Source organism: Bombyx mandarina, chromosome 15 (assembly GCF_030267445.1).
Source record: "Bombyx mandarina strain Sakado chromosome 15, ASM3026744v2".
In the NCBI taxonomy this organism is placed as follows: Eukaryota; Metazoa; Arthropoda; class Insecta; order Lepidoptera; family Bombycidae; genus Bombyx; species Bombyx mandarina.
The window spans coordinates 14,408,517-14,419,335 of record NC_143221.1 but is presented as its reverse complement, the minus strand read 5'-3'; the positions used below and the strand labels follow the sequence as shown (position 1 = coordinate 14,419,335).

General features: G+C 43.4%; 1 pseudogene across 1 annotated transcript; it reads right to left on the bottom strand.

The window, feature by feature from the left end:
- Positions 1–853: 853 nt before the first annotated feature.
- LOC114248582 (uncharacterized) lies at positions 854–10,525 on the bottom strand (annotated as a pseudogene). The gene is made up of 8 exons (XR_016324161.1): positions 10,353–10,525; positions 9,140–9,283; positions 8,775–8,975; positions 8,468–8,566; positions 7,926–8,075; positions 7,603–7,815; positions 1,622–1,751; positions 854–1,060 (listed from the first exon to the last, which is right to left on the bottom strand). The product of XR_016324161.1 is annotated as an uncharacterized LOC114248582 (transcript).
- Between the last annotated feature and the right edge of the window lie 294 nt (positions 10,526–10,819).

The window sequence follows — 10,819 nt, the reverse complement described above, 5'->3', positions numbered from 1 at the left end:
TAGTGGCCCACTCCGGCTCCGCTCGGGTCTTTAACGAAAATTTCAACGACGTTGTTTTATTTTTTTAAATAAAATAACACTTATTGCGGCATAACTGTAATAGTTAGACATATTATGCTGTCGCGACACTTTTTGTAAATAATAATAACTACAAAGTCGTAGTACATTATTTTATTCTATCATCAATAGTTTTACGCAGGGAACGCAATGTAAAGAATATTTTGGGTATTTTTTTACATCTTCGGTTATATTGTTGGAGTTTTAGTAAGAATTTCAATTTTTTTTCAAAAAAGATTATAGCCTATGTTACTCGGGAATAGTGTAGCTTCCAAACAGTGAAATAATTTTTCAAATCGGCTAGTAGTTTCAGAGCCTATTCAATACAAACAAACAAACAAATCTTTCCTCTTTATAATATTAGTATAGATAAAATGACTGGTTATAGAGAGACTATTATTACTTACAAGCAAAAACTAGTTTTATCGTAATCTATACTGTTTCTCGGTATAAAGATTCAAATTTTAATGTATTTCATTCGAGGCTAAAACTCAAACTAATATATTTTAGTAATATTCATATACACCTTTCGCGTAGCCATGAATCCTTATTAACTTTATTATTCAAAGCTAATGTAATATGTTTTGATAAGCTATCTTACAGTAGCCGTGCATTTGTTCGAAAATGTTGATGTTGATGGTGTCCAATCGTAGGGCGCGTAATTATTGTCAAAATCAGCGATCCTTATACAACAGAAGCTGATTTAAAAAATAGGTATGTTAGTTATATGTGCTGACCAATTTTTAATTAAAGGTTAACGAAAGGGCACAAGGTAAATTAAATTGTACCGTAAGTATGTAATGAACAGAATTTATTTTTATTAAACAACAATCAAAACATTTTGAAACGTAAACGCACAATTTCATCATGAATCTTTATGACGATCTTTATACTCAACTCGTAATAATGCCAATGAAAGCTGGTGTATTGAATTGGTCGAGAATCAAGAAGAAATAGGGCTTGTCGAAGATGAAGTCTGGCTCGGCAACCACGCTTGCAGCTTCTGTTTTAAAATTAATAAATCGTATTTAATATATAAAATTTTTAAACTTACAAACAAGCTTTCCAACTAAAACTCGATTTTTTTATTGTTATTGCTAACCGATCATGCAGCACTGTTTGTGCTGTTTCTAAAACATATGAATATATATATGTGGATATATATTCTGTATGTAATATGCGGGCTAGACTGATTCTTTTTTTCTGACTTTTTTATTTAATTATTGAATGGGTAATTTGAAATAGCAGATGCTGAAAGAGTTACTAGAGCTCATACATTATATTATCTGAATCCCGTCATCCACCTTGAAACCTGAGGTCGATGTCTCAACCGTATTGTATAAGGACTAACCGGAACAAATGACTGGCCTACAGCAGAAACAGACAATGTCATATAACATCCCAACATGGTAAGAGTCCTTCACGAAATTCCGTTCAGTAAGTAAATACCTAGATAGATTGGTATCCATCTCTGCCTGATACTGAGTATACCGAATTTCGTCCTTTATGCTCTAATGACTTTGTATTACCATTTGAGAGGCTGTATGATTGTGAATTCACTTACGCTCTTCTGTGGGCTGTTCGAAGTCAATACGTGTATGACTCAACATGTAGGATATATATCCTGATTTATTGTCATAGACCGTATCGAAGCCGTCGAAGTTTTTCTCAAAAAGCTCTGTCAAGAGTCCGGCCTGCAAATTTACGGTTAGTACAAATTAGGAAATAAAGCTGAAATGTTTGTGCTTTTAATTTAAATAAATAATAGTATAAAAAAAACACACAAAATGCTTTTATAGAAAATCCAACTAAAAAATAGAAAATAAAGTTGAATTAAAAATAGTGTAAAACAATTAATTTTATTGTAAAAAAAAATGTGTTTGGGTGCAACTCACACAGGGTAGAAGTGTAACTCATAAAAAATAAAAATAATCACAAGGGTCAACCACTCCGCAGTGCAACGGATCAGCCTCACCCTGGGGAACTGCCTGCATGGTTACGTTATCCCTACGCCAGGTAAGTTTTTTTTTTTTTTATGATTGAAACTTTACTGGTGGCCCGAAGGCCTTTCCAGTTTCACCAGGACATGTGGGCGAGCAAAGGCTCAGCCAAGAGGGGTGGGATTTGCTAACAACTGCCCGAGCGCCTCCGAAGGAGACCTAACAACTCAAGAGCAATTGTTTCGCGAATGAATCTACTACCGGATCGGAATCGCGACCCGCTGAGAAGATCCGGCGAGAAACTCAGCGGGCTGATGCATGGGTTAGGTTGCACGTCGACCTCTTTGTCGAGTTCGACGAGTACGGTTACCGGGGTCCCTAAGCCTGCCCCTAGTATTAGAGCTGAAGGCATCTAATGCAAAGGTTATTGGATCTGATGGATCCGTAAGGACGTGTCTAGGGCGTCGACGGTGACTGGCTCCTGCATGATCAGGATTCGGGGAGTAGTCAGCGGCGGCAACGATAAGGCGATTATCATGACGCATAGCCTTATCGAAGTATCGTTCCGACGCTGACTTCATGTATTTCCGAATTGATTCGAGGCCCAGGTCGTCGTGTAGGTCAACGTTCCTCACGAACCACGGAGCCCCGACAGCTAACCTGCAAAAGCGGGATTGTAGGGATTGGAGGGTGTCTATGTGTGTGCGGGCCGCGTGAGCGAACACCACACTCGCGTAAGTCATGACGGGCCTTATGCAAGTTTTGTAAAGTGTCACCTTGTTCCGAAGGGACATTTTACTCCGCTTACAGATCATGGGGTAGAGTCTACCGAGAATAAACGCGGCACGGTCACGGACTGATTTTATATGCGGGCGGAATGTCATCGATGCTTCCAGGGTAACGCCCAGGTACTTGACCTTCCTGGCCCAGGGTATGGGTTGTCTAAAGAGAGTAATCGGGGGTGTGAGATTCCTCCTCCTAATCCGGGAGGAAATCCGTGTGGAGCTTCCCCTCTGAAATAGCACCGCAGTACTTTTCGCTGGGTTGATGTCTATGCGCCATTTTCGGAACCACTGTCCTAGGGCTAGGGCTGCGCTCTGAAGCTTCTTCGCGATTAGGGACTTATTTCTACTAGAATAGTAAACAGTCGTGTCGTCGGCGAATAAAGCTAAATGGGTCGGCGGCGACCGGGGAATATCGTTGACGAATAAGCTAAATAGGAGGGGTGAGAGGACAGAGCCTTGCGGGACTCCAGCTGTGAGAGGTCGTGGGGAGGAGCGGGTTCCCTCGACTCGATATCGAAAAGAGCGGTTCGACAAGAAGTCCCGTATGATGAGCACGAGACTATCCGGCACGCCCATGTTGAATAGTTTGAAAATCAAACCATTGTGCCAGACTTTGTCGAACGCTTTTGCGACGTCGAAGAAGAGAGCTCCCGTGTATAACGGTTTTGGTCGATTAAGCCCCACAAGAATGTGCTCCGTGAGGCGGTGCACCTGTTGAACGCATGAGTGATTTGTACGGAATCCGAATTGTTCATCGATGAGAATGCCCTTGGATGAGACGAAGTCTCTGAGGCGTTTGTAGAGCAGACGCTCATACAGTTTGCCTAGAGACATGAGGAGGCTAATCGGGCGGTAGCTCGTCGGATGATTTTTTGGTTTACCGGGTTTATGTATGCCGATAACGTCCGCTTCTTTCCACACCGCGGGAAAGATACAGTTCGCCATAGCGGCATTGAAAATAGATGCCAACATCACGATGAGTTGGATGGGTAGAAGTTTAATAACGCGGTTAGATATACCGTCGGAACCGGGAGCCTTGCGAGGACGTAGGTCTTTGATCAAGTCTTTAACTTCTATCGGGGTGACGGGTGGTAACGCATCCGATGGTGGCAAGGAGGCTCTGCGTTCTACCTCACTGTCTACTAATTCTACATGAACAGGGTCCACGGATTGGGTGCTGGGCGTGCACTGGGTTTGCAATGTATCGGCCAGCAGCTCTGCTTTGTCGTCATCATCGAACGCCGCGAGTCGGCCTGAGGGGCCTACGAGGGGGGGCATAGTTACTACCGTATCCGATTTGAGAGTACGAGCTAAGCGGTAGTAAGACCTTTGGGAGGGCGCGAGTCCTTCTAAGAAATCAGACCATCTGGCATCTCGGACTTCGGCGATGCGAGACTTTACGTCGCGTTGTAGGGCACGCATTCGAATACGATTTTCCGCGGTAGGATACCTGTCGTAGGCGCGTATCGAGGCGTTCTTAGCTCTAAGGAGTTCCCTAATATCGTCGGACAATTTGAAGCGGTCAAGGAAGTCCTCCGCTACAACTTGTTTCGATGACCTATCTAATGTCGAGGTGATGTGTGACGTTAAGATGTCTATGGCTTCAGCGGTATCCTGAGGAGACGGGATAGAGTCCGGGTTAAACGGGAGCGATGGTGGATCAGATTCAGCCAGGCTGATGCCCAGCGTGTGCCAATCCACCACAGTCCTCGTGACGGGAACGGAATCGGGAGCGCGACCGAGCTTCATAACGACGGGACGGTGGTCTGAATCTAATTCTGAAACTACTTCGATCGAGTGTAAGCGCAGAGTTACGTTTTTTAATAACGCTATGTCGAGTATATCCGGGCGATGCGCGATATTTAGCGGGTAGTGAGTCGGGGTTAGCGGAGCGACGATATCGAAGGCGAGATCATCGACTAACGCGTCAAGCCGCCTGCCATTCGGGGTTGTGGTGTGTGAGTTCCACCTGATGTGTTTACAATTTAGGTCGCCCGCCAGAATGACAGAGCTCCCCATACCGAGCAGCGCCTCGATATCACTGCTTAGAACGATCTTATCCGGTGGAAGATAAACGGACGCGATAACGATCGGCGCGTGTCCCGTCAGTGAGATTCGGCACACTGATGCTTCGATATTAGCGAGCGCGGGAGGATCGAGCGGGACGCAATGCAGGGCTCTTCTATAGTAAATGACGGTACCACCACCACGGGCAGAGAGCCTGTCGTTCCTGACCATGTTATAGTTCGCGATTTTAGGGTCACGGCGCGCGGGCTTAAGTAGGGTCTCCTGCACTAAAAAGATATCAATTTGATGGTCACGCAAAAAGTCAGAAACCTGATCACGTTGATTTGCGAGACCGTAAGCGTTAAAAAATCCTATCGTTACGGATAGGGGCTTTATTCTACTTATATACGCCATTGATTACCGGCGGAGTGAGGGGAGGACGTACGTATTTAATGACGCGTATACGTCGGCGTATTCTTGCACAACGGCGATAAAGTGTTGTGCAGTGGAGGCAGCGCGAATGGCGTCGCCCAAAGCGTTAACGCGCTCAAAGTTGATCGACTGAAAGAAGTCGATCGCTAAAGCGAGATTTTCGGACGCGGTGGGAGGGCAATTCGCGGGAGAGGGACGAGTCGCGGGGGCGGGACGAATCGCGGAGGAGGGAGTTGTAGCCGTGTTCGTGTACGGCAGCGGTTTTGCCCAGGCCGAGACACTGGGCACCGTCGCCGGAACGAACGCTGGCTTAGCCTGCGACGCAGAGGGTGCCGTGGCTTTGATGTCTGGGCCGGAAGCTCGGAGGTGGTTTTGGCGGGCGACGCGGCGATTTATTTTAGGGGCTCGGGGGCAACCACGGTAATTCGCGGGGTGACCCTGTGTTCGACACAGGACGCAGCTAGGCGGTTCCGTCGCGGTTTTTTGGTCGCGAGCGCAGAGGGCCGTGGCGTGATCGCCCAAACACTTAACACATCGGGGGCGCGCGTGACAGTTACGGGAAGAATGCCCGTACAATTGACAGTTATGGCACTGGCTAGGAGTGCCTTTTTTATGGGGGGCTTCGATGGCGATACCGGAGAGCCTACAGACGGTCTGTGTGTTGAAGATTTTTTTACCCTCGGGGGTAGGCTGGAGGGTGACTAGAACCATATTATATGGCTCCCTACCGCGACCGGTGTGCATACGGTGCACAGAATTCACTGGAAAGCCCTGTTCTAACAGATCGGCCTTGACGAGCTCTACATCTAACTCTTTAGGGATTCCGCGTATTACAACGCGGAGTTCGCGCTCCTCCTGGAGCGTATAAGTATGGAAACTTATACGTTCCTTACGGAGGTAAGAAGAGAGGGCCCTATGGTCGTCGGGTGTTTGAACCTTAATTTGAATGCCGTTCGCGAGGTTACGGGCATTCGTGAAATTTATATTTTTGGCCTTAAGGGCCAGGCAAACTCGATCCCAAGCTGCCTTCTCCTGAAGGATAACCGGGGGAGGGGTCTGGGTTTTATTTTGTGCCACCGGACGCGGCGACGGAGTGGCACGGGCTGGGGGCGCAACGGGAGTCTGAGGGCGGGGGCGCGACGCGTTCACGGCTTTGCTAATTTTAGCGGCCGCGGGAGCTCGAGACTCCGCGGCACGCTTCTTACCCTTCTGTACCAGGGTGAATCCATCCGTCGATGAGGCGGGGGCGAGGTCGACCTCCATGTCCGAGTCAGAGTCGGAGCACGAGGAGGCGGGTGCAGGCGACCTACGAGCAAGTGTAGGTGTTTTAGAGGGCGCGACGGAGGCCGCGGATGATCGCTCAGCTGAAACGATGGTCACGGCGGACGACGCAGCAGCTTTTCTCGCCAGTATAGGCGACACGGGAGCGGCAGGCACGACAGAGGCTGCGGTGCTCAATGCAGAAGCTCTGCACGCAGGTACAGGCGACGCAGGAGCAGCGAGCGCGGCGGAGTCCTCGAGAGGGCTCGCAGTGTGATTGGCCTTGAAGACCAGAAACTCTGAGGCGAGCTGTGGGTGGCGAAGTCGGAGGAATTCCGCGAATACAGCGTCGATGATCGACGCCAGGTAAGTATGAATCAGGAAGAGAAATACGAGAAAGTCTATCAACTGTGTAACATCTCGTCACCACGATTCAGGAATTGTTGAATTTACTTGCAGCGACATCTGTTGATAACAAACTAAATAGAAATAAAAGTATCTCAGGGCGCTCCGAGAGCCACGACAGCGTGCGTCAAAGAGACACTGAACTAGTCGGGTACGCGAGACCGTATGGAGCGCTTCGTGATTTGTCGGCGCCGCTCGGAGCCGCTTCGGCAAGCCAATCGCAGCACACTTATTTTTCGTTTCGTTTCATTTCGTTTCATCGAGTTTGAAATCACAACGATTCTAAAGAAGTTTCACTTCAAAAAGCGTGGGGTGCTCTCAGTATATGTATTATCAAAATAACCTTCTGTTCTTCAGCTTTTTTTTACAATAAAATCATTTTTTACCTAAACATACATAAACCACATTCGGTAAGCCATGGACAGTAATTCACAGATCTGAATAACGTAGTATTTCAGACTGTGTAGCTCTAATACAACTGTCAATATCAAGGTATCTGTCATTAGTGCGTGTGAGCATTTGCCAAAGTTCACTTGCTCCTGAGCGCCGCCTGCGCCGGACGTGTGTATAGGGATATTTTTTATTTATTCCATAGACATGTAATTGAATCTCAATTTGTATATTATAGCCACAGTTTCACCATTGAAGTAACTTAGCGATAGTGTATATAAATCTTTTTTGTTGAAATTATATATAAGTAAATAACTTTTACAAACCCTTTTAATTTCAGGTACATAATCACGTGAATCTCTCAACGGAAATTCGACCGGAACGGCGAGCTTCAAGTATTTAGACTCGGTTTGAGTCAAGATATACGCCAGCGTCGCGGGATCGCGGAGTTTGTTAAATGCGCCGCTAAGATCCTTGTTGTCATTTAATGCAGTCCCCAAGACGACGGAAAGACCAGGTCTCAAAGAAAACTGGAAGACCTGGCTAATGAAAACCAAAAGAGAGTACAATAGGACGATCAAAAGTTAAAACATACAATTTGTGAAATGTAAATTGAACATGAACTTAATTTAAACAGATCAGTGTGTACCTTGATGCCAAGATTTTCGATTTCCGCGTATTTTCCCGCACCCTCCGAGTACCATGCTTATTTATTACTTTGTGTTCCGTCTAGTGCTGTGAATGAAATGTCGATCTGCTTGTACGGGCGGTATGAGTCGCTAGCTTGGCCCCATGGGAACTATAAAGGAACAGAACTTTATCGAAGTGGCATTGTCATTAGCATTGAAAATTGTGGATACTCAATGTTTATTTTCTATAACACAGCGTGAACTAAGATTAATAAAGTACTACTCATCGATACACAATATATATGTATGTACTATATGTCAATGGTTATACTATACTATGGTGAATAAGATTAAAAGACTAAGATTCTATATTTTTTACGAAGGAGATGATAGTTTACGGTAATGATAGTGACACAGGCTTCTGTTTATAGAGAGGTGAAGGGAAGAAAAGTGAAATGTGTTGCCTGTTCAGAAATTCCTTGATATATTTTACATGTTCTAAATAAAATACTTTATGGTTTTTTTAATCCAAATAAACGAAATGAATTATGAAAATACTCACATAAATGTTAGTGTAAGCTGTGAGAATTATACCGGTTTCCTTATCGATGTCGCCGTCTTTCAGAGCAATTTCTATGTCGTTTCCACTGTCGCTTTGTAGCTGCAAATTATCGAATACATAATTTACTAGAAAATTAATAAGATATTAAGTCAAAGCTTCCAAAAAACCATGGCCTTTACGTTTGTGCCGAAGTGAGTTAACTTAAGTTCAATACGTTAAGACTAAAAATATTACAAGCCATGACGTGAAATATATTGACATTTATCTCAATTTTTGACAAAATAAAGCAAAAGTGAAAAACGCTTACTGAATCCCTGATAGTTGCGACGGCATCATTACTATAGTCAATATTTTTAACAGTTCCGTTGAGAAGATTAGCGAAATTCTGTATGAAGGTTTCAGAGAACGGAGAATCGATGTCAGTGTAGGCGTTCAATATTAGAGTCGATTGGTAAATCTCGTTCTTTGTATTTAAATTTGTGTTGACGGCCTGGTTAACGTATACGACCTGTAATGATTAAGCGAAGACAAAATAAAAACACTATTTGATACATTCATATTAAGAAGCTATAATATAACATAAAAAAGATATATCAAACCCAAAGAAGTACGTGAAAAGTGAATTTCATTACAAGCGCATGTCGTTAGCATGAATTTGAAGATAATACTTACCTCATCTTCAGCTTGCAAATTAAGGTTTTTGTACAGTTCCGCTGTAGTATCCTCTTTGCTGTTTAAGGAGAGTTCACTCAACATGAACAATAGTGGAATCGCTGTGGAGAACTGATTCCTTTCGGGTTCATATTGAAACCATTGCTACAAAAAAATTCAATTGATGAAACTGTTTACAATTACCGATACAAGAACTTATTATTAGTTTGCATAAATTGGGATCGCTATTAAGATAATAATAATAAAAAAAAACAAAATGTGTGCAATTCACACGTGGTAGAAATGAAACCTTCCAAAATTAAAATACAATTATCCTAAACGTCTTAAGTAAATGTAAAATTTTGTCATTAGTAAATAATTGTAAGGTAGCGCCCTCTGTGAATTGATATTTTAATTTCACGTATAATCCTAAATTAAAATTCACTACAAGAGCTTTCATACACACGTTAGTATTAAAAAATCTCACAGATGGCGCTGTATTAAATAGTATGTATATTTCTGTCTCATTCTTTGCTGGCTTCATCCTACACATTTTTGTATTTGTGTCTCTTACCTGTCGTTTTTTCCGTTGCATCCGGTTTGAAATCACAACGATTCTAAAGAAGTTTTCACTTCAAAATGTTATGCGAATAAATCATTCTTCCGCTACTGATACAGAACCCATTCTCCTTGATTGTTAATTATACTACAAGTTACTGGTGGTAGGATGTCTTGTGGGTCAGCACGTGTAAGGACCACCACCCTGCCTATTTCTGTTGTTAAGCATTACGCATTACATTTCGATTTGAAGGGCAGGGCAGCCGTTGTACTGTTAAACCTTAGAAATCATGTCTCAAGGAGGGTGGCACCATTTATGTTGTAGATGTCTATGGGCTCCAGCAACCATCTAAAACCAGTTGAGCCATGAGCTCGTCCACCCATCTAAGTAATAAAAAAGATGTGTGGTGTCGTGAGACACCTGGTAGAAACGAACGGGTATTATTGCATTACTAATAAAAATCTTACGTTACGGACGTTTTTTCCCGGCACCGTCCGCTCCGCATCGTCCCATAAGGAAATTCTTTCCAAAAAAATCTACATAGCAGGCAGCGCTATGCTATGTACTAGCATTCAACGAGACAAGAACAACATCACCAATTCGGTATCTGATCGTGGTACAGAAATCACATTCAACAACCAATACAGTAATTTAAAAAAACAAAGCTACACTTACGTCAATGCCTATTCCACACAGGCCAGTGTTAGCATCATAAAATCTAAGCTGAGCTTCAGTGTAGTTCTTGGTGCATAGAGTGGAAGCGAACAAGTTGGCTGCGACAGCCACGGCCAAGCTTAGAGCCAACATGATCACGAACAATCTGCTGCAACAACTAATGTTGGCTAACCGATTCAGAGTTCTTATATACGATCCAATAATACAGGCCAAGTTCAATTTAGCACCTGATAAAATAGAGAATAAGTAAGTTTAAAAAAAAAGTAAATACAGCATCTAATTATCGCTTTTGCAAATACCAATTGTTTTATTATTTTTGCAAAGACATATATTAATTTGTATTGTTTCATAAAAAAATCTTTTTATTATAATTCGTATTGTCTTTATGGAATTATTTTATCAAAATTATTAACCATTTCATTATCAAGCTCGATGCTATTACGTTTTTGTTTCAGTATCATTATTAT